At 47.1% G+C, this 23,026-nt stretch overlaps 1 protein-coding gene across 2 annotated transcripts in view; it reads right to left on the bottom strand.

The window, feature by feature from the left end:
* The window catches only part of LOC120991971 (zinc finger protein OZF-like), a 576,950-nt gene that overhangs the window by 90,168 nt on the left and 463,756 nt on the right, over positions 1-23,026 (bottom strand). The gene's annotated exons all lie outside the window — the stretch shown is intronic.

Here is a 23,026-nt window from a genome sequence, read left to right on the forward strand (position 1 = left end):
GATCAGACCTTTTATTAACCCCTATCAGACCTCCGATCAGACCATTATTAACCCCTATCAGACCTCAGATCAGACCATTATTAACCCCTATCAGACCTCAGATCACACCTTTTTATTAACCCCTATAAAAAAAAACTCCTCATCTCTCCTGTGCCGCGGCTCCTCTTCATCTCCGAGTCCGGCGTCTCGCTCCCCTGTGTTCTCCAGCTCGCGGGACAGGACAGTGCAGTGCGGGCCCCATCAAAGAAGACCAGGGAGGGTGAGTATCGGAAGCGCTTGCTGCGCTTCTTTCCCGCTCCCGGCACCCGATGCATACTAGTGCGTGCTTCCATAATGGAAGCGCTTACTAGTATTCGCTTTATACGCATTATCGGTATATCGGCAAGGTTAGATACCGATAATGTACAAAATCCTGAATATCGGCCGATAATCGGTCGATCCCTAGTTTTTATGTGATTGTGGTTGGAGATGTAGGCTGTGTTCACATAATGTTTTTGTCCTATGTTTAGTATAAACATTGGGATGCAAAAGCATGGTACACTGCGCTTTCCCATACTGCAGGGTTCAACAGAAAAAGTGTACGTTAAGTCGCATGATACACCGACATTAGTGCTTTATTTTACATATGTAAAAAAGGTATAGAATTTAAATAATCCCAAACATTTCCCATTTCCTCAACTGAAATGGTTGTAATGGGATTTGTTCTATTGGATATATGGACATACAACTTTGCTTAAATGCTCTGTTACATGTAAAAATTTGTCATATTTCACCAATGCTTGTTTATTATTGCATGGTCAGTCTGCACTCTGCGTCCGATGTACTAAGGCCCACGGGTACGTCCCAATGCATAAATCACACGTGATAAACACATTAATGTTGGAAGGGTTGTTCAACCACAAAACCAGTTTTAGTGAGAGGCGGGGAAATAGACAGAAAAAAATGTACCCATCACATCCAGGGCAGAGACTTCCATCCCCAAGTGGAAGTCAAAAGGAATTTATAGGGGTGGTCTGTTTAACTGTTTATGTCCTACTTTACTATGTTGTGTCCTTAAGTTTTTCTGTTCAAGTGGGGAAAAACTGCAATGCACTTCTGTTGAGCAGCAGTTGAGTGTTTGCTCGTTGATAGGTTAAACAAGGCTTGACAGGGATATTTCATCTATGCCTAACGGACAGAACAAAATAAAGGCGCGCGCAAACAGGCTCCATCCTATCTCGTAGAGGGGGTTTGTGCTTATGTATATGGGCAGAGAGTTCACCTGTTTTATTTCTATGCACAAAGCCCTTTGGAGTTTAGTTTTTTTTTTCTTCTATTTTGGCATCTGGTATTGCAGTTTTGGTCTTCCTCCCTGGCTGTATTTTGGGCTGGGTTCGCCCACATCCTGGCTTTCATGTTGCTTACCTGACAAAGTTTGCCGAGTACCATCTATGTCCTGGATCATAGTGCAGTTGATTTCCAGCCCCTCTTCTGTGATCCCTGGTAAAACGTACAGAAAATCTAGAAACATATTGTGCATATCTGTGCTAACTCTACTGTGTTACCTGACCACACACAGTTCAGCAACTGTACAGTCCTTAACTCTTTACATACTGAACTTTAGATCTATTTAGGGAACCCTCCCTCAATGATTTTTGCCTGAGAAATTGGTTTGTTAGTTTCTGTAGTGCTTGGATTGCCCCTGAATTTAAACTGCTGCCACTTACCTTTTGACCTTGTCGCTTGGATTATCATATTGCATGAACTTTGCCATCCCTGGCCTTTTTCTTGATTGACTACAAATTTGATCTGGGTTTTCAACTATAAACTGGTTTCTATTAATGTTCACAGTTGCCTACAAATTCAACACTAGTAGCGCTGACCTCCATCCATGGAACCCAGAGCATCCACTATCCAGGTAAGCCTTGTGTCATTATCAAGAATGAGTTTTGATGTCAAGCAATCAGATCCAATGCCTGGTGCCAGGTGTGGCCCATATCAAAGACGGACATGTTCGATATCTCCAGTTCACAGCTCTAGAATATAGAATGCCATAGCCCTACCTAGAGATGAGTGAATTTATTCTAAACTAATCAGATTTGTCATGAATTTCACAAAAATTCTCCTCTCAAACGAATCCCATGTTTTGGCAATTTTCTTTAGATGAATTGAGCAAAACAGCGCTGTCAGAATTCAAAGGGAACTGACCAGGGAGGGTGAAGACTGATGATCACTTGACCCTTGTAGGGGCCCTGTCTGGTGGATCTTCCCACAATGCTTTGAAGGCCTCCTGACAGCCAGTCAGGAGGTAGGATATTGGCTGGTCTATTAGCCTCTGTGATTGGTTTGAACCAAAGTCGGTCTTATGAGCTCAGCCAGTGATGTGAGAAGGACGAGTGTGTCATTTCTCTGGTCAACACCAATTCCAGACACAAGGCAGCCATCGTTGTAGGGACAGTGTATGGATATATTCAGTTAGGACGATTGAATTACTAGGTATAAAGTCAGGTGTTATCAGAAGGGAGGGAAAGCATAGTGGCAGTGTGTTCTACAGTGAGGGCAGCTGCTGGAGCTGTTCAGGACTCATGTCGTGTACTGCAGGTACAAAAAATTCTGCACAAAGATCTTTTTTTCTGTGCATGAACCAGCCTTTTTTCCCCAAAAACCTCATTGATGCAGTTCCTTGGGTGAAGGAATTTCACCCAAGGAACTTGGGTTTTTTCAAACCTCCCTGCCCAGATCATGGAATTAGATTCTCTCTTATCAGGAACATACGGTTTGACTGCCAGCTTTCACAATCAGAAATAACTTGGTGGCTGTTAAGAGAGCAATACTTCTCAGGAGAATCCTTTGTGTCTCCTGAGGAGTGAGGTGCCCTTCTTCAGGGTATTGGACCAAGGGAACATGGTATTAGCAAGAAATAAATCTGTTCTCAGTTTTCAGAATAGTAAAAGGCAATTAGGCCTCTTTCACACGATTGCGATATGGCGATTTGGCCGACCCGAAAATGCCGCGATTATATATGAAGGGGCCCCGCGCACATAACTGGCTTTGTGTGTAAAGTATTTTACTAGTGTGTGAAACAATCTCTCTCCTATTGATAACAGGTCCAGCCTCTGTACTCACTTTCACGATGAATGCACTGCAGCGAACGGCAGCGAGCGGGTCGGCCGGCGCGTGACTGACGTCACTTAGTAGCGCTCCTGCTTCCTGAAGTGGGAGGAGCGTTACTAAGTGATGTCAGTCACGCGCCGGCCAGCTCGCTACCGCTCGCTGTAGTGCATCCATAGTGACAGTGAGTACAGAGGCGGCCATGTTATCAATAGGAGAGAGCTTGTTTTACACACTAGTAAAATACTTTACACACAAAGCCAGTTATGTGCGCAGTTTAGGACACATGAGGGGACACATAGGGCCATGAGGGGGACCAGCATAAGATGCTATATGTCTTATGCTGCCCCCCCTCATGGCCCTATGTGTCATAGCACACATCCCCTATAACAGCGTCCTCCACAGATCCCCCACATCAGCGTCCTCCACAGATCCACCCCATAACAGCGTCCTCCTCCACAGATCCACCCCATAACAGCGTCCTCCACAGATCCCCCACATAACAGCGTCCTCCACAGATCCCCCACATAACAGCGTCCTCCACAGATCCCCCACATAACAGCGTCCTCCACAGATCCCCCACATAACAGCGTCCTCCACAGATCCCCCACAACACAGCGTCCTCCACAGATCCCCCACATAACAGCGTCATGCACAGATCCCCCACATAACAGCGTCCTCCACAGATCCCCCACATAACAGCATCCTCCACAGATCCCCCACATAACAGCGTCCTCCACAGATCCCCCACATAACAGCGTCCTCCACAGATCCCCCACATAACAGCGTCCTCCACAGATCCCCCACAACACAGCGTCCTCCACAGATCCCCCACAACACAGCGTCATCCACAGATCCCCCACAACACAGCGTCATCCACAGATCCCCCACAACACAGCGTCATCCACAGATCCCCCACAACACAGCGTCATCCACAGATCCCCCACAACACAGCGTCATCCACAGATCCCCCACAACACAGCGTCATCCACAGATCCCCCACAACACAGCGTCATCCACAGATCCCCCACAACACAGCGTCATCCACAGATCCCCCACAACACAGCGTCATCCACAGATCCCCCACAACACAGCGTCATCCACAGATCCCCCACAACACAGCGTCATCCACAGATCCCCCACAACACAGCGTCATCCACAGATCCCCCACAACAGTGCGTCAACCACAGATCCCCCACAACAGTGCGTCATCCACAGATCCCCCACAACAGTGCGTCATCCACAGATCCCCCACAACAGTGCGTCATCCACAGATCCCCCACAACACAGCGTCATCCACAGATCCCCCATAACTATGTCATACCCAGCTGCGTCAGCGGCTCATATGGGAAAATCCAAGCAAATAGACCTCTAGCACAATTCCCTTAAAATATCGCATCGCATATCGTTATCGCAATTTTTAGGGCCCTAATCGCAATCGCACAAAATTCCCATATCGTGCAGCCCTAGTGTACATGAGCCTTGTTTTTCACGCATCTTTTCTGCGTTGTGTGAGAATCGCAGCATGTTCTATATTCAGCGTTTTTCACGCAACCCTGGCCCCATAGAAGTGAATTAGGCTTTAGTGAAAAACGCATTGCATCCCTCTGCAATCTTCTTTAATTCTCATTTTATTCACAACTGATCCTGACCAGACACAGGATATTGATAACCAGGGAATTCTGCTTTCTCACTGTCTGTAGCACACCCGACATGGACTTCATACATCAGTATTATGTTGTTTATATGGGAATCCAGCAGTTAAATAAGACAGTAAATCACTTACAAACAAGCTGCAGTCTCTTTGCCTCTGCAGCAGCCCCTCCACCCTCCTCTGTATAGTCGTGGCCAAAAGTTTTGAGAATTAGATAAATATTGGAAAAGTTGCTGCTTAAGTTTTTATAATAGCAATTTGCATATACTCTAGAATGTTATGAAGAGTAATCAGATGAATTGCATAGTCCTTCTTAGCAATGAAATGCAGTGGTAAGGTTTTTTTGGGATTAAGTTAATTTTCATGGCAGTCATTAAAGGACCTGCTGAGATCATTTCAGTAATCGTCTTGTTAACTCAGATGAGAATGTTGACGAGCACAAGGCTGGAGATCATTATGTCAGGCTGATTGGGTTAAAATGGCAGACTTGACATGTTAAAAGGAGGGTGATGCTTGAAATCATTGTTCTTCCATTGTTAACCATGGTGACCTGCAAAGAAACGCGTGCAGCCATCATTGCGTTGCATAAAAATGGCTTCACAGGCAAGGATATTGTGGCTACTAAGATTGCACCTCCATCAACAATTTATAGGATCATCAAGAACTTCAAGGAAAGAGGTTCAATTCTTGTTACGAAGGCTTCAGGGCGTCCAAGAAAGTCCAGCAAGCGCCAGGATCGTCTCCTAAAGAGGATTCAGCTGCGGGATCGGAGTGCCACCAGTGCAGAACTTGCTCAGGAATGGCAGCAGGCAGGTGTGAGCGCATCTGCATGCACAGTGAGGCGCAGACTTTTGGAAGATGGCCTGGTGTCAAGAAGGGCAGCAAAGAAGCCACTTCTCTCCAAAAAAACCCATCAGGGACAGATTGATCTTCTGCAGAAAGTATGGTGAATGGACTGCTGAGGACTGGGGCAAAGTCATATTCTCTGATGAAGCCTCTTTCCGATTGTTTGGGGCATCTGGAAAAAGGTGAGCGCTACCATCGTGTCATGCCAACAGTAAAGCATCCTGAGACCATTCATGTGTGGGGTTGCTTCTCATCCAAGGGAGTGGGCTCACTCACAATTTTGCCCAAAAACACAGCCATGAATAAAGAATGGTACCAAAACACCCTCCAACAGCAACTTCTTCCAACAATCCAACAACAGTTTGGTGAAGAACAATGCTTTTTCCAGCACGATGGAGCACCGTGCCATAAGGCAAAAGTGATAACTAAGTGGCTCGGGGACCAAAACGTTGACATTTTGGGTCCATGGCCTGGAAACTCCCCAGATCTTAATCCCATTGAGAACTTGTAGTCAATCCTCAAGAGGCGGGTGGACAAACAAAAACCCACTAATTCTGACAAACTCAAAGAAGTGATTATGAAAGAATGGGTTGCTATCAGTCAGGAATTGGCCCAGAAGTTGATTGAGAGCATGCCCAGTCGAATTGCAGAGGTCCTGAGAAAGAAGGGCCAACACTGCAAATACTGACTCTTTGCATAAATGTCATGTAATTGTCGATAAAAGCCTTTGAAACGTAGGAAGTGCGTGTAATTATATTTCACTACATCACAGAAACAACTGAAACAAATATCTAAAAGCAGTTTAGCAGCAAACTTTGTGAAAACTAATATTTGTGTCATTCTCAAAACTTTTGGCCACGACTGTACATAGACGTCTGTTATCTGGTCCTCCAGTGACAATGCAGCATCTTCACTGAAGAGGGATCTGAGCAGTCAATGGAGTTATTGAAGGGAGGAAACGAGTCCTGTAAGGTGTTTTACGTTTCTTATATTCTTCTTTACCATTAATTTTTGAAAAAAGAATAAAGCAACATTTACTACCTTAATTAACTTCTAGCTTTGGCTTAAAAATGTGTATGCGTTCCTCCAGGGGTGCATGAAGCCTTTCTGCTGCCTGAAGCGAAAACTGAAACAGCGTCCCAACCCCCTAATGCCAATTTCTTAAGCTAACCTCTTCTCTTCAGTCCTATTTTTAAAGACATACTTGGAAAACTTTACATACAGAGCTACAAAACATACAGGGTAATACAGCGCCACATTTTGTGCCCACTGTGCTTCCCAATACTACACTGCAGAAACAGATAGTCCCCCTTCCGCTGCCCCTCTCTTGCCCCTACCTCGTGCTGCCTAGGCAATCGCCTCACCTCGCCTCATTGGTGGTGCACCCCTGCATGCCTCAAGGGAATGTTGACACACAGATTTGTTACAGAAATGTCAGTGAATCATGTGAATATGGCTTGCAGAATTTATGCGCATGCTGCAGAACCAACCCCACTAAGATGTGTTTTATGGTCCTGGCTTGTTATGGGAGTCCTTTGCAGAGCCTGACTTCGGGAGCCCTGCACAGACCAGACTTCAGGACATTTTTTATGAGAGGGAGGCTAGGCATGAGTGGGATGACCCCCATGAGGTAGAGCAAGACCTGGCTCACCTAGCAACCCTGGAGTGGGAACTGGAGCAGGACTACCGAGATCTCTTCCACTCCATTGAGAAGGCTCAGCAGGATGGTAAGGTGACAGACCCAGATCCAGACCCATTCAGCTGGGCAGATATTGTAGAGTGTTACTGGGAAGGACCCCAGGTGGCCGGTAGAGATGGGACCGAGGTCTCTCCGCCGGTCCTGCAGGGAATTGGGAGCCCAGTCTCCATTCCCCAGCGGCAGTGTGAAGTGCAGGGAGAGGAGAGCAGCGTCCTCCCTCCCCAGCGGCAGGCTGAGTTACAGGGGGCAGAGGTAGTTTTTCCTGCCCCCCAGCAGCAGAGTGATATGCCGGGAAGGCAGTGTGAAATGCAGGGAGAGGAGAGCAGCGTCCTCCCTCCCCAGCGACAGGCTGAGTTACAGGGGGCAGAGGTAGTTGTTCCTGCCCCCCAGCAGCAGAGTGATATGCCGGGAAGGCAGTGTGAAATGCAGGGAGAGGAGAGCAGCATCCTCCCTCCCCAGCGGCAGGCTGAGTTACAGGGGGCAGAGGTAGTAGTTCCTGCCCCCCAGCAGCAGAGTGATATGCCGGGAAGGCAGTGTGAAATGCAGGAAGGGGAGAGCAGCGTCCTCCCTCCTCAGCGGCAGGCTGAGTTACAGGGGGCAGAGGTAGTTGTTCCTGCCCGCCAGCAGCAGCATGATTTTTTGGGAATTGGGAGCCCAGTCTCCATTCCCCAGCGGCCGTATGAATTATTGGGGATTGGGAGCCCAGTCTCCTTTCCCCAGGGGCAGGCGGAGTTACAGGGGGCAGAAACAGTCGGTCCTGTCCCCCAGCGGCAGAGTGTCCAGCAGGGAATAGAGAGCCCAGTCTCCTTTCCCCAGCAACAGGACACTGTATTGGGAGCGGAGACGGTCGGTCGCCCTCCCCAGCGGCTGGAAGTATGTATGGGAGAGGAGCTTGTTACCCCCTCTCCCCAGCGGCAGCTTAACGCACCAGGGGGAGACAGTAAGCCCCACAACAGTGCAGATGGGACCGTGGTCTCTGCACTTACAGCACAGGGGGTAGAGAGACAGTCGGTCTCCCCCTCCAACAACCAGGCTCCAACCAGGCTTCTTCCGTGGTAGCGCTGGCACCAGGGCAGAGTACCGCTGATACCTGCCCACAAAGCAACCTCCACTCCAAGCCAGGGAGCAACACAGAGACTGGGAGTACCAGCTTCCAACATAACCTTGGTGGACTCACTGGACAGAGACAGGCTACCAAATGCAACAGGTCCAGTATTGGGTTGTGGGTGGGCTGCCAGACTAACTCAGGTACCGACCGGTGTGAGGTCAGGTATCTGGTTAGTCTTCCCTCGGGGGGGGGGGGGGGGGGGGAGATGTGTGGCGACACTAACCTCGCCACTGGGTTTTGGAGAGGACTGGCTGCTGGCCTCTTGCCCCTGGATTATGGGCCATATACTAACTTTTAAACCCCTGAACCTATTCAAGTGAATTTTGGATAGGTTTGTCCCCAAGTTATACTGTTTAAATTGATGTAAGTTATATGTATGGCCAATGTAAACTCACAAAGTTGTAACAATTTATAATAAGTGTAACTTGTCAGCTTGGGAGGAAAATGCTGGGTGTGTTTCTATTGTGCCATTGTCCCATTGTGTGTTTAAATGGTGATGTCTGTTCTGTTGTCCTCACATGTGTATTGGCGATCTCCCTTTGTCCTCAGAGATAATTGGATTGCTCCTCAGGTTGTCTCCGGGACAGAGAGGAGGAGACCATGATGCATTGTGGGGATATGTTGTATCTGTCCTGTGACGCAGTCTTCATTCTGGTCCTCTGGGGGCGTGAACGATTGGTTGCTGTAGTTACATTGTATGTGTTGTAAATTACTGATTGGTTGTATTTCAAACCCCTGTGGGCAGTACTATGTTTGTGGTTTATGAATAAAAGAGGCTGTACGTGAAGTACAGTCAGACCACTGCTTGACCCTCAACACTGAGCCTTGTCTCGTTATTGGGGGGATTCACTGTATGCTGTTAGAAGACCGATTGCCAGAAGTGTAAGCTGATTCCTGTTCGTCTGCTAGCAGCTATTCGTGAGGTTCAAGTTTGGAGTGCTACTTTGTATCCAGTTCGGGAGTTTGGTGTATCCTGCAGTAGCTGTGCCTGTCTCTCAGAAAGGGGCTTATCGCCTAAACAGATTTTAACCCCTTGTCTGCTGAAACGGTCCGTTACATTGGTGGCAAGCAGCTGGATCGTTCCCACAGCCCAGAAGGACAGCTACAAAGAAACATCATTCCCTGGAATTACAATTTGAGGGCAACGCATGTCCCAGTACAGCGACCCTGACAGCACCAGAATGGAAACAGCAGTGGAGTACGATGAGGGGGTCATGGATGACCGAGATGCAGTCCGCAAAGGCATCTGGTACCAGGTACTGGGTATTGTGGAGTATATGCAGGACGAGAGACTCCCCACGGAAGACCAGCGGTTGCAGAAGCGAGTAGCCCTGCGGATGCCCTTCCTGGGAGAGCAGCCCCGGGAGGAATGGGTAAAGGAATTGGAACTCCTAGCATGGCGGGAGCTGTGGCTGGAAGATGCCTACCAGGCGCTCTGGTGGTATGGGGCACAGTACCTACCCAGGACAGCTGAGCATGACAAGCCAGAGGGAGAGGAGTTTGATGGTCCTGGCTTGTTATGGGAGACTTTTTCAGAGCTGGAGTTTGGGAGCCCTACACAAGCCCGGTTCCATGATCTCTTGGAATGGAGGGAGAGCAGGTATGACTGGGACGACACTCATGAGATTGAGCAAGACCTGGTCTACCTGGTGACCCGGGAGATGGAGCTGGAACAGGGGGCAGAGACAGTCGGTCCTGTTCCCCAGCGGCAGAGTGTCTAGCAGGGAATAGAGAGCCCAGTCTCCTTTCCCCAGCAACAGGACACTGTATTGGGAGCGGAGACGGTCGGTCGCCCTCCCCAGCGGCTGGAAGTATGTATGGGAGAGGAGCTCGTTACCCCCTCTCCCCAGCGGCAGCTTAACGCACCAGGGGGAGACAGTAACCCCCACAACAGTGCAGATGGGACCGTGGTCTCTGCACCTACAGCACAGGGGGTAGAGACAGTCGGTCTCCCCCTCCAACAACCAGACTCTAAGCCAGGGAGCAACACAGAGACCGGGAGTACCAGCTTCCAACATAACCTTGGTGGACTCACTGGACAGAGACAGGCTACCAAATGCAACAGGTCCAGTATTGGGTTGTGGGTGGGCTGCCAGACTAACTCAGGTACCGACCGGCGTGAGGTCAGGTATCTGGTTAGTCTTCCCTGGGGGGGGGGAGATGTGTGGCGAAACCAACCTCGCCACTGGGTTTTGGAGAGGACTGGCTACTGGCCTCTTGCCCCTGGATTATGGGCCATATACTAACTTTTAAACCCCTGAACCTATTCAAGTGAATTTTGGATAGGTTTGTCCCCAAGTTATACTGTTTAAATTGATGTAAGTTATATGTATGGCCAATGTAAACTCACAAAGTTGTAACAATTTATAATAAGTGTAACTTGTCAGCTTGGGAGGAAAATGCTGGGTGTGTTTCTATTGTGCCATTGTCCCATTGTGTGTTTAAATGGTGATGTCTGTTCTGTTGTCCTCACATGTGTATTGGCGATCTCCCTTTGTCCTCAGAGATAATTGGATTGCTCCTCAGGTTGTCTCCGGGACAGAGAGGAGGAGACCATGATGCATTGTGGGGATATGTTGTATCTGTCCTGTGACGCAGTCTTCATTCTGGTCCTCTGGGGGTGTGAACGATTGGTTGCTGTAGTTACATTGTATGTGTTGTAAATTACTGATTGGTTGTATTTCAAACCCCTGTGGGCAGTACTATGTTTGTGGTTTATGAATAAAAGAGGCTGTACGTGAAGTACAGACCACTGCTTGACCCTCAACACGGAGCCTTGTCTCGTTATTGGGGGGATTCACTGTATGCTGTTAGAAGACCGATTGCCAGAAGTGTAAGCTGATTCCTGTTCGTCTGCTAGCAGCTATTCGTGAGGTTCCAGTTTGGAGTGCTATTTTGTATCCAGTTCGGGAGTTTGGTGTATCCTGCAGTAGCTGTGCCTGTCTCTCAGAAAGGGGCTTATCGCCTAAACGGATTTTAACCCCTTGTCTGCTGAAACGGTCCGTTACAGTATCGAACAATTTCTACTACAAATCTGCCATGTGTAAATATAACTGGAATCCAGCGCATGTCCCACTACAGGAAGCCAGCTACAGATTATAGAAGGCCCTGATAGGCCGAAACGTCCGGTCGCCATATCGATTTGTACATGCATGCCTTATATACCCTGTAATTGCACTGGATCATAATGATCATATGATGACATAAGATTAAAATATAACTTAGCGGCAAAGAAAAATACTGTGTGCTGCAATTTTCTACTACTAAATATAACTTACTGATGAGGAAATTAATCATATCCACAAATATGCTCTAAGTAGTGTATGAATTAAAGGGGTTGTCTGGGGTCAGGGCTGAACCTGGATTTAACCCCTTCTTCACCCATTCAGACAGTATGAGTGGCGTATCTGCAAGGGCTTTTTATTTAGCTCCGGTGATGTACCGGGCTTTTCCTGGACATGCTAGGCAGAGGCTTCCGCCTAGCAGTAAGCATGGTGACGTCACAGACACTAATGGCCAGTCTTTAGTGTTGTCCTAGCCTGTAAAACAGACTAGGGCATCGCTAAAGACAGCCCTTTAGTGCCGGTGACGTCCCCGGGAACACTGCTAGGCAGAAGTCTCCACCTAGCATATTGTGGGGAAAGTAAACAAAATGGCCCTTGTCCTGCTCAATGCAGCGCAGGGCAAGGGGGGAGCATGAAATGCTCTGATGCTTCACTCATATGGGCTGAATGGGTAAAGAAGAGGTTATGTCCGGGTTCAGCTCTGAAGCCGGACAACCCCTTTAAACAGTACGGCAGGTAAGTTACACAGCAACATAACAATGCTATCAACACTTACCTGCCGCAGCCATGATGGAAGGAGGCTCCAGGCTGGGAAACCCACAGTCTTGTCTTCACTTAAACCCCTCCAGGAAAGCAAGCCCCTTCCGGAGCAACACACCACAATCAAACCTCCAGGCAAGACCCACACCATTACTACATACAACAAGGGGGGGGGGGGGGGGGGAAGTGACAGAAACACACCGGAGGGGACACACAGACAGCGCAAGGTAAACAAAATAATAAATAAGGGTGGCTCACACAGACCAAGACATACAGCCAGGGAGCAGAGCTCCAACACAGACTGACAACAAAATCAAACTGACCTCAAGCTCCACCACACCAACATATAAGGAGGCCTGAGGTCACACCCACCACACCTAGCAGACACACCTTAACCCCGTGCATACCAAAATGGGGAAACCACATCCAAGGAAAAGTGCCTCACATGCAAACCAAGTTGCCAAAGGCAACTGCACGTGCAGACAAAGAGTCACGACCTAGCCAAGGGTCGTGACACTCCCACTCCTCAAAGCCCCCTCCAACCGAAAAGGGGAAGCTTGTGGGGCCAAAGAACAGGGAGGGGAGGGGAAATGCCTGATAACCGCCAATGTCTCCCTCCAGAACTGCCGCCAACAAACCTGGACCGAACAAAGGTCCCAGGTCGCCAGCCACCAAAGCAGACTGGAGGAAAGAACAACTGGAGGCACTGCCAGAAAGGTGCCCGTATATCCCTCCAGAACTACCGCCAACCTACCTGTACCGACATCTAGGTCCGAGGCAGCCAGCCACCAAAGCAGTCTGGAGAAGGAACACTGGACACCGCGTCCAACTCAGAAGAACGTTCCTACTCCAGGTCGCTGCCAGCAGACATTCCCAAACCGGCACCGAGCAGGTATACGAAGGAATGCTGCCAGCAGCCGACCAGCTCAAGGAACCCTGAGAGGGACGAGGGGATACCAACACGGACAACGGTTAGCAAGGTGGCGGGGAAAAAGCCACCAACCGCGCCGTTAACCGTGAACCCATTGATGCTCGCCCTCCGGAGAACGTGCATGTATGCCGAAAACGGCAGGCAATACATGCTGCACCCTCTTTCAAAGGCAAGCGACTGCGGAGCCCTTATTTATTATGTCACGACGGGGAATGGGGATAACCCCCCACCGTGCAATGTCAGTGGCTGCAACGCCAGATAGCAGGGAACAGGGAGCAGGTCACCTCCTAATGTAACCCTGAGCTCTCCTTAGACTCCTAGCGCATGAGCCGCCTCAGTGTCACCGCCAGATCTCTGAGAAGTTATGAAAGACGTTCTTCAGTACCTCCTGCATGATGTTCTTTTGTTTTGCTTTCGTTTTGACATCTCTTCTCCCTCTCCCAGCTGTCATCTATTAGCAGTGATTGCCTCCCTATATATCTCCTCCCATACTGCTTCACTTTGCGGTTTATACTACTTCCTGGATTGGGTTCACTGCTTGAAGTTGCTACTGCTGGTTCCTCAAGATAAGTCTATTTCTGTATTGGTGTTTTCCTGTTGGCTTGATTCTAGGTGACCCTGACTCCCTCCGTATTAACTGCACGGAGCCGGTGGTCGTGTCCCCTCACTATTATAGGGTTTGCAGGTGTCATTAGGTCTAAGGTACATGGACATGCAACTTTCTATCATTGAGATCTTTGCATGGGCTGAGCAGTGAGGGAGAGCTCTAGGGATTTAATAGGGCTCACCCTTTTGTTCCTTAGTTTGGGATCAAGTCAGTCGGATCTTTATTTGTTACTTATTGTTTCCTGCAACACCATCCGTGACACTCAGAAGGTAAGGGGGCTCATGCTCACCAACCTAGGACACTGCTATGCCCTAGGCCTGATGACAGGGCAGAGACCACCCATTCATCCTTCACCACGGATGAATGGTGTCTCCAGAGGCCCAGTAGCAGACAGGATGCAAGACCATGGGATAAACAGTACGGCAGGTAAGTTACACAGCAACATAACAATGCTATCAACACTTACCTGCCACGGCTGTGATGGAAGGAGGCTCTAGGCTGGGAAACCCACAGTCTTGTCTTCACTTAAACCCCTCCAGGAAAGCAAGCCCTTTCCAGAGCAACACACCACAATCAAACCTCCAGGCAAGACCCACACCATTACTACATACAACAGGTCGAGGGAGGAGTGACAGAAACACACTGGAGGGGATGCACAGACAGCACAAGGTAAACAAAATAATAAATAAGGGTGGCTCACACAGACCAAGACATACAGCCAGGGAGCAGAGCTCCAACACAGACTGACAACAAAATCAAACTGACCTCAAGCTCCACCACACCAACATATAAGGAGGCCTGAGGTCACACCCACAACACCTAGCAGACACACTTTTTTTTTTTTTTATTCATGCCAATGACCAACTTTAGTCATCTATATTTTGTAGGAATGTCTTTGGTTGTAAAGGCATCATGACAGGGTGGATTTGCTCAACAGTCTCCTGTCTGTGACCAGCTTCCAGAGTGTTGTCTTAAGCTGGTGAAGAACTCAACACTGTGCTATGAATTCGCTCAACATTCCCATGCCTACAGCCAAGTTTGGCAAATTTTATGGATTGTAAGGACACTTCAGAACATTATGGATTAATTCATCAACAATCTCAGACCATTAGCCACTTTTTGGATTTATGGAAAATTATTAAGTCTATACAGGATCTTTGAACAGGGAGAGAAACGGAAACACAAAGTATATTAGACAGTAGCAGAAGTTTTCTTTATATGTTAAGTTTTAGTTACCTAAATATTAAATCTCTTGAAGGTGTAATTCCCCTTTAAGAAATGTTACAACGCAACATAAACTAATGTTCTTGTCTGGTCCTGTCCTGTGTGAATTCTGCATCCTCGCTCATCCTAAGTCTACAGGTAGCAAGACTATATACACTGCTCAAAAAAATAAAGGGAACACTTAAACAACACAATGTAACTCCAAGTGAATCACACTTCTGTGAAATCAAACTGTCCACTTAGGAAGCAACACTGAGTGACAATCAATTTAACATGCTGTTGTGCAAATGGGATAGACAACAGGTAGAAATTATAGGCAATTAGCAAGACACCCCCAATAAAGGAGTGGTTCTGCAGGTGGTGACCTGACCACTTCTCAGTTCCTATGCTTCCTGGCTGATGTTTTGGTCACTTTTGAATGCTGCCGGTGCTTTCACTCTAGTGGTAGCATGAGACAGAGTCTACAACCCACACAAGTGGCTCAGGTAGTGCAGCTTATCCAGGATGGCACATCAATGCGAGCTGTGGCAAGAAGGTTTGCTGTGTCTGTCAGCGTAGTGTCCAGAGCATGGAGGCGCTACCAGGAGACAGGCCAGTACATCAGGAGACATGGAGGAGGTCGTAGGAGGGCAACAACCCAGCAGCAGGACCGCTACCTCCGCCTTTGTGCAAGGAGGAACAGGAGGAGCACTGCCAGAGCCCTGCAAAATGACCTCCAGCAGGCCACAAATGTGCATGTGTCTTCTCAAACGGTCAGAAACAGACTCCATGAGGGTGATATGAGGGCCCGAGGTCCACAGGTGGGGGTTGTGCTTACAGCCCAACACCGTGCAGGACGTTTGGCATTTGCCAGAAAACACCAAGATTGGCTAATTCGCCACTGGCGCCCTGTGCTCTTCACAGATGAAAGCAGGTTCACACTGAGCACATGTGACAGACGTGACAGAGTCTGGAGACGCCGTGGAGAACGTTCTGCTGCCTGCAACATCCTCCAGCATCACCGGTTTGGCATTGGGTCAGTAATGGTGTGGGGTGGCATTTCTTTGGAGGGCCGCACAGCCCTCCATGTGCTCGCCAGAGGTAGCCTGACTGCCATTAGGTACCGAGAGGAGATCCTCAGACCCCTTGTGAGACCATATGCTGGTGCGGTTGGCCCTGGGTTCCTCCTAATGCAAGACAATGCTAGACCTCATGTGGCTGGAGTGTGTCAGCAGTTCCTGCAAGACAAAGGCATTGATGCTATGGACTGGCCCGCCCGTTCCCCAGACCTGAATCCAATTGAGCACATCTGGGACATCACGTCTCGCTCTATCCACCAACGTCACGTTGCACCACAGACTGTCCAGGAGTTGGCAGATGCTTTAGTCCAGGTCTGGGAGGAGATCCCTCAGGAGACCGTCCGCCACCTCATCAGGAGCATGCACAGGCGTTGTAGGGAGGTCATACAGGCACGTGGAGGCCACACACACTACTGAGCCTCATTTTGACTTGTTTTTAGGACATTACATCAAAGTTGGATCCGCCTGTAGTGTGTTTTTCCACTTTAATTTTGAGGGTGACTCCAAATCCAGACCTCCATGGGTTAAAAAAATTTGATTTCCATTTTTTTTTTGGTGTGATTTTGTTGTCAGCACATTCAACTATGTAAAGAACAAAGTATTTCAGAAGAATATTTAATTAATTCAGATCTAGGATGAGTTATTTTTGTGTTCCCTTTATTTTTTTGAGCAGTGTATTACATATTGCCTCGGGCAGCAGAAGGACAAAGAGTCTCCTCACTCACATCACGTTAACTAAAGCACATTATGCCAGGTTCTTGGAAAATATGGGAGTTGGTTGATAGATGGTATGATTATATACTTGGAAAGAGCACAGGCTGTGATGAGACACAATGTCCTGTCAACTCGTCAACTGGCAAGAACACGGTAGAAGGCAGTGAACAAAACCATGGAGAGCTTAACATGATAGGGGCACACGATGAGCGAAGAAACTGAATTCACACAGGACAGGAGCCAACAAGTATTCCAGAGACTGGGAGCAACAAGTATTCCAGAGACTGGGAGCAACAAGTATTCCAGAGACTTGGAGCAACAAGTATTCCAGAGACTGGGAGCAACAAGTGTTCTAGAGCCTGGGAGAAACCCCTGTTACATTGTAACACTTCCCAAAAGAGATTTGAAAAGTTCTGCTACTTTATAATACACTAATACAGGTTCTTACCCTGTTCAAGATCCCTGCTTGCTGTCAACAATCTTATTTACCCAATGCCATTTTTTTTTTTTTTTTGAGAAAAATTCTTTATTGTTTTCCTGAGCCAAAAGTATGAATTCCATTACACAAAATTTAAAAATAGCAGATAATCATACATCAATCCACATAATTAACCCCTTTATATCCACCCACCCTCCCCTTGATTCACTGCTGCGGGATCCAGCCATCTCCTATTGCTTCTCGTGATCAATACCACAAAGAGCCAGGCTCTTTGGAGCAAAGAAAAGGTATCAAAGACCTGCCCCTTCCGGGACTACACTGTTTTTCTTACCATTCTTCTATAAGCATCAATGGTATCTATCCGAGCCCTCCACTCGGAGTAAGTAGGGCTATTTTTTGTGCCCCAATATTTAAGAATCAAGGCCTCTCCAAAGAGATTTTAGTCTGATAGGGCGTTAAATCCACATGGGAAAAAAAGCCTAATATTGCTTGCTTAAAACAGCGGTTCAGTTTGATCTTATATCTATTATATAGTTCTTCATAGATTCTAGTCCAATATCCATTTATTTCTGGGCAATCCCATAACAGGTGAACTAGACCGGCATTTTCGGCCGAGCACTTCCAACACGTATCCCTTCTTTCTCTATATATTTTGGCGAGGAAGGCGGGGGAGTAATACAGGCGATGTACAATCCTAAACTGGATAAATCTGTATTTTTGGGATATTGATGCTTTTTTTATATTTCGGTATACTATATATCCCAATCAACAGTACTTCCTGCACCTAATTTAACTTCCCATCCTCCCTCGCTTTTAAATGATATTGTTTCTCCTAAGCAGTCCCGGAAGCCACGATATATTTGTGAAAGAGTGAGTTGTGTGTCCCTAAATTTAAAACAAAAATCCAAGAAGGAATTTGCCCTGGCGATCAGAGAGTCTTTATCCTGGGTGCTCGTGTATGCGTGTCTAATTTGTGCGTATCTATATCTATCTAAAGAAGTGACATTTGTGCCCTTTACTAATTCATCAAAGGGATAATACTTCCATGTGACATTATATGAGTTAAACGGTTGATACCGCGTGAATTCCAATACTTATAATCTTCAATTAACCTGAACTCTTTTAAATTGTAATTATGCTAAAGTGGGGTAAAAAGAGTGGGGCTGCTTACACCCAATATCTTTTTAGTTTTATTCCAGACCTTATCTAACGTGTCACTGATTAAACACAGTTTTTTTCTTTTCCCTGGATGCCCAGTCTCCAAAATAGAGAAAATGTCTCTGTATGGTCCCTGAAAATCCCTTGACAGGATATTCAACAGCATCACGGACTGGTGGTCCCTCCCCCGCCCCACCCACCACCTTATCTGAGCTGCAATGTAGTATCCCTGCAGGAATGGGAGGGAAAGGCCACCATCTCTCTCTCATATTTTTGCTTGATCCTAACCCTTCCCCTCCCCCAGATTAATTCATTTAGCAGTTTGTCTAGCAGCCCAAAAAACGAATCATCAATCCATATCGGACATGCTATCAAGGGGTATAGGGCAATGGGGAGGACCACCATCCTAACCAATGCTATCCTTTCTGCCTGTGACAGAGGCAACTTCTGCCAAGTTCGGATTTTTCCCTTCACCTTATTGATCATGGGAGTTATATTCAGGAGGTTATATCTAGACAGATCTGCACTAATGCTGATACCCAGATAGCGAATAGAATCGGTAAGGCCAAGTGGTCTAATGGCTGATTCTCCATCAGGGGGGGCTCGAACTAGGGGAAGGAGTTCAGACTTATCCCAGTTTACTTTATAGCCTGATAGAGCCCCATATTCCTCCAAAATATTGATCAAAGGTTGGACCCCCTAGCAGACACACCTTAACCCTGTGCATACCAAAATGGGGAAACACCACATCCAAGGAAAAGTGCCTCACATGCAAACCAAGTTGCCAAAGGCAACCGCACGTGCAGACACAAAGCCACGACCTAGCCAAGGGCCGTGACAAGACCTTACAGGGACATTTTCCGGTGGGCGGATTCCCAGGGCGCCGCCTAAACCCTCCTCACGGCTAGCCAGTGGAAGTTTTTGGGGATGTAGTTGTGTCACACTCTCCGCCCCTGAGCTTCACCTCAGCGGGCCACACCTGGGAGTGACGCCAAGAGCACCCCTAGTGGTGAGAACAGTAGGATGAGAAAGGTATCTCTACTTTTTTGTGGCAGTTTTCAAAATACATTTTGCATGGCTGGACAATCCAATCTTAATGTACAACCCACATGAGACTCCAAAATGAATACACACTCACAGACCTTAACCCAGAATTAATGCAGATCCCCAGACCAAACCCTAAAATACAGACCCCAAAATTAATACAGGCCTCCAGATCAGACCCCAAACTTAATGCAGACTGCAGATCTACCCACAAATTCATACAGACCCCAAATCAGTCCCCCAATTCATATAGATCCCAGATTAAACCCCAAATCAGTCCCTAAATTCAAAAAGACCCCAGATAAGATCCCACATTTGATTAGCGAACTCAGACCGCAAATTTAAGGGTTGTATTCTCCTTGACGTGTTGACAGTGAAAATCATCAGAGGACAAACCATCTGCAACCATTGCTAGAAGAACACAGGCTGGTGGGGGCAGCAATATGGTCTAGGGAAGGTTTTCCTGGCATTCTCTGGGGCCAGTCCTCCACGTGGAAGGCACTCTTAACCGATTTGGGTATGAATTCATCCTTGCAGACCACATACACTCATACATGCTGATTTTCTTCCCTGGGGTGGATGGAATCTTCCAGCAAGACAATGTGACATGTCAAATGGCTAGAAATGTCCGATTTTGGTTGGTAGAGCATGACCAAGACTTCCAAGTACTACGCTTGCCCAACAATTCCCCAGACCTGAACCCAATTGGAACCACCCCAATGGTTGTGTTCACATCTATGGATACTCTATCCACTGTGGGACCACCTCAATGGTCATGTTTGCTCTATGGATCCTCCCCCACCCCTTCTCCAGCAGCTGTGGTACCACAGCTGCTGGTCGTGTTTGCTCTATGGATTACCCCCACGTCCCCTCCAGCAGCTATAGGATGCACTTCAGTCAGCATGACTCCAGCCAACTGTGACAACCGATCAGGACCTTTTTGTGTCACTCCCGTCTAGCTGCTGTCCATAAGGACGTATTACAGTACTGTAGTACAGTACTGCACTGTTGCAGTTATTTCTGGTGAAACCGTATATGGGTGTATTTCAGAACTACAAGAAAAGTATATACGCACTGCACTCTTTGATTGTTTTCTGGTCAAAGCGTATAGTGGCCTATTTCAGTCCAAACTGCACTGTTGCAGTTATTTCTGGTGAAAGCGTATAGGGGCGAATTACAATAAAAAAAGAAAAATATATACACACTGCACTGTTGCAGTTATTTCTGGTGAAAGCGTATAGGAGCGTAGTTCAGTACAACAAGAAAAATATATTCTCAGTTCACTTCTGCAGCTATTTCTGTTGAAAGCGTATAGGGGCGTATTTTAGTAAAAAAAGAAAAATACAGTTGCAAGAAAAAGTATGTGAACCCTTTGGAATGATATGGATTTCTGCACAAATTGGTCATTAAATGCGACCTGATCTTCATCTAAGTCACAGCAATAGACAATCACAGTCTGCTTAAACTAATAACACAAAGAATTATTGTTTTTATTGAACACACCATGTAAACATTCACAGTGCAGGTGGAAAAAGTATGTGAACCCTTGTATTTAATAACTGGTTGAACCTCCTTTGGCAGCAATAACTTCAACCAAACGTTTCCTGTAGTTGCAGATCAGACGTGCACAACGGTCAGGAGTAATTCTTGACCATTTCTCTTTACAGAACTGTTTCAGTTCAGCAATATTCTTGGGATGTCTGGTGTGAATCGCTTTCTTGAGGTCATGCCACAGCATCTCAATTGAGTTGAGGTCAGGACTCTGACTGGGCCATTCCAGAAGGCGTATTTTCTTCTGTTTAAGCCATTCTGTTGTTGATTTACTTATATGCTTTGGGTTGTTGTCCTGTTGCGACACCCATCTTCTGTTGAGCTTCAGCTGGTGGACAGATGGCCTTAAGTTCTCCTGCAAAATGTCTTAATAAACTTCGGAATTCATTTTTCCTTCGATGATAGCAATCCATCCAGGCCCTGACGCAGCAAAGCAGCCCCAAACCATGATGCCCCCACCACCATACTTCACAGTTGGGATGAGGTTTTGATGTTGGTGTGCTGTGCCTCTTTTTCTCCACACATAGTGTTGTGTGTTTCTTCCAAACAACTCAACTCTGGTTTCATCTGTCCACAGAATATTTTGCCAGTACTGTTGTGGAACATCCAGGTGCTCTTGTGCAAACTGTAAACATGCAGCAATGTTTTTTTTTGGACAACAGTGGCTTCCTCTGTGGTATCCTCCCATGAAATCCATTCTTGTTTAGTGTTTTACGTATTATAGATTCTCTAACAGGGATGTTAGCATATGCCAGAGACTTCTGTAAGTCTTTAGCTGACACTCTAGGATTCTTCTTCACCTCATTGAGCAGTCTGTGCTGTGCTCTTGCAGTCATCTTTACAGGACGGCCACTCCTAGGGAGAGTAGCAGCAGTGCTGAACTTTCTCCATTTAGGCTAGTTTCACACTTGCGGCAGGACGGATCCGACATGCTGTTCATCATGTCGGATCCGTCCTGCGGCTGTTTCGCCGTGCCCCCAGGCCGCCGCTCCGTCTCCATTGACTGTAATGGGGACGGGGGCGGAGCTCCGGCACAGCACGGCGGTGCACGGAGAAAGCCGCCGGACTAAAAAACCTGACATGCAGTAATTTTAGTCCGGCGGCCTTAAGCCGTGCACCGCCGTGCTGCGCCGGAGCACCGCCCCCGTCCCCATTATAGTCAATGGGGACGGAGCGGCGGTCAGGCTGCACGGCGAAACAGCCGCAGGACGGATCCGACATGGTGAACAGCATGTCGGATCCGTCCTGCCGCAAGTGTGAAAGTACCCTTATAGACAATTTGTCTTACCGTGGACTGATGAACAGCAAGGCTTTTGGAGATACTTTTATAACCCTTTCCAGCTTTATGCAAGTCAACAATTCTTAATCGTAGGTCTTCTGAGAGCTCTTTTGTGCGAGGCATCATTCACATCAGGCAATGCTTCTTGTGAAAAGCATACCCAGAACTGGTGTGTATTTTTTATAGGGCAGGGCAGCTGTAACCAACACCTCCAATCTCATCTCATTGATTGGACTCCAGTTGGCTGACACCTCACTCCAATTAGATATTGGAGATGTCATTAGTCATTAGGGGCGGATTTCAGTAAAAAAAAGAAAAATATATACGCACTGCACTGTTGCAGTTATTTCTGGTAAACGTGTATAAGGACGTATTACAGTAAAAAAAATATATATATACACACTGCACTGTTGCATTTATTTCTGGTGAAAGCAAATATGGACGTATTTCAGAACTGCAAGAAAAATATATACGCACTGCACTCTTTGATTGTTTTCTGGTCAAAGCGTATAGTGGCCTATTTCAGTCCAAACTACACTATTGCAGTTATTTATGGTGAAAGCGTATAGTGCGTATTACAGTAAAAAAAGAAAAATATATACACACTGCACTGTTGCAGTTATTTCTGGTGAAAGCGTATAGGGTTGTAGTTTAGTACAAGAAAAATATTGTTAGTTCACTTCTGCAGTTATTTCTGTTGAAAGTGTATAGGGGCGAATTTCAGTAAAAAAAGAAAAGTATATACACACACTGCACTGTTACAGTTATTTCTGGTGAAAGCATATAAGGATGTATTACAG

This window comes from Bufo bufo, chromosome 2 (assembly GCF_905171765.1).
Source record: "Bufo bufo chromosome 2, aBufBuf1.1, whole genome shotgun sequence".
In the NCBI taxonomy this organism is placed as follows: domain Eukaryota; kingdom Metazoa; phylum Chordata; class Amphibia; order Anura; family Bufonidae; genus Bufo; species Bufo bufo.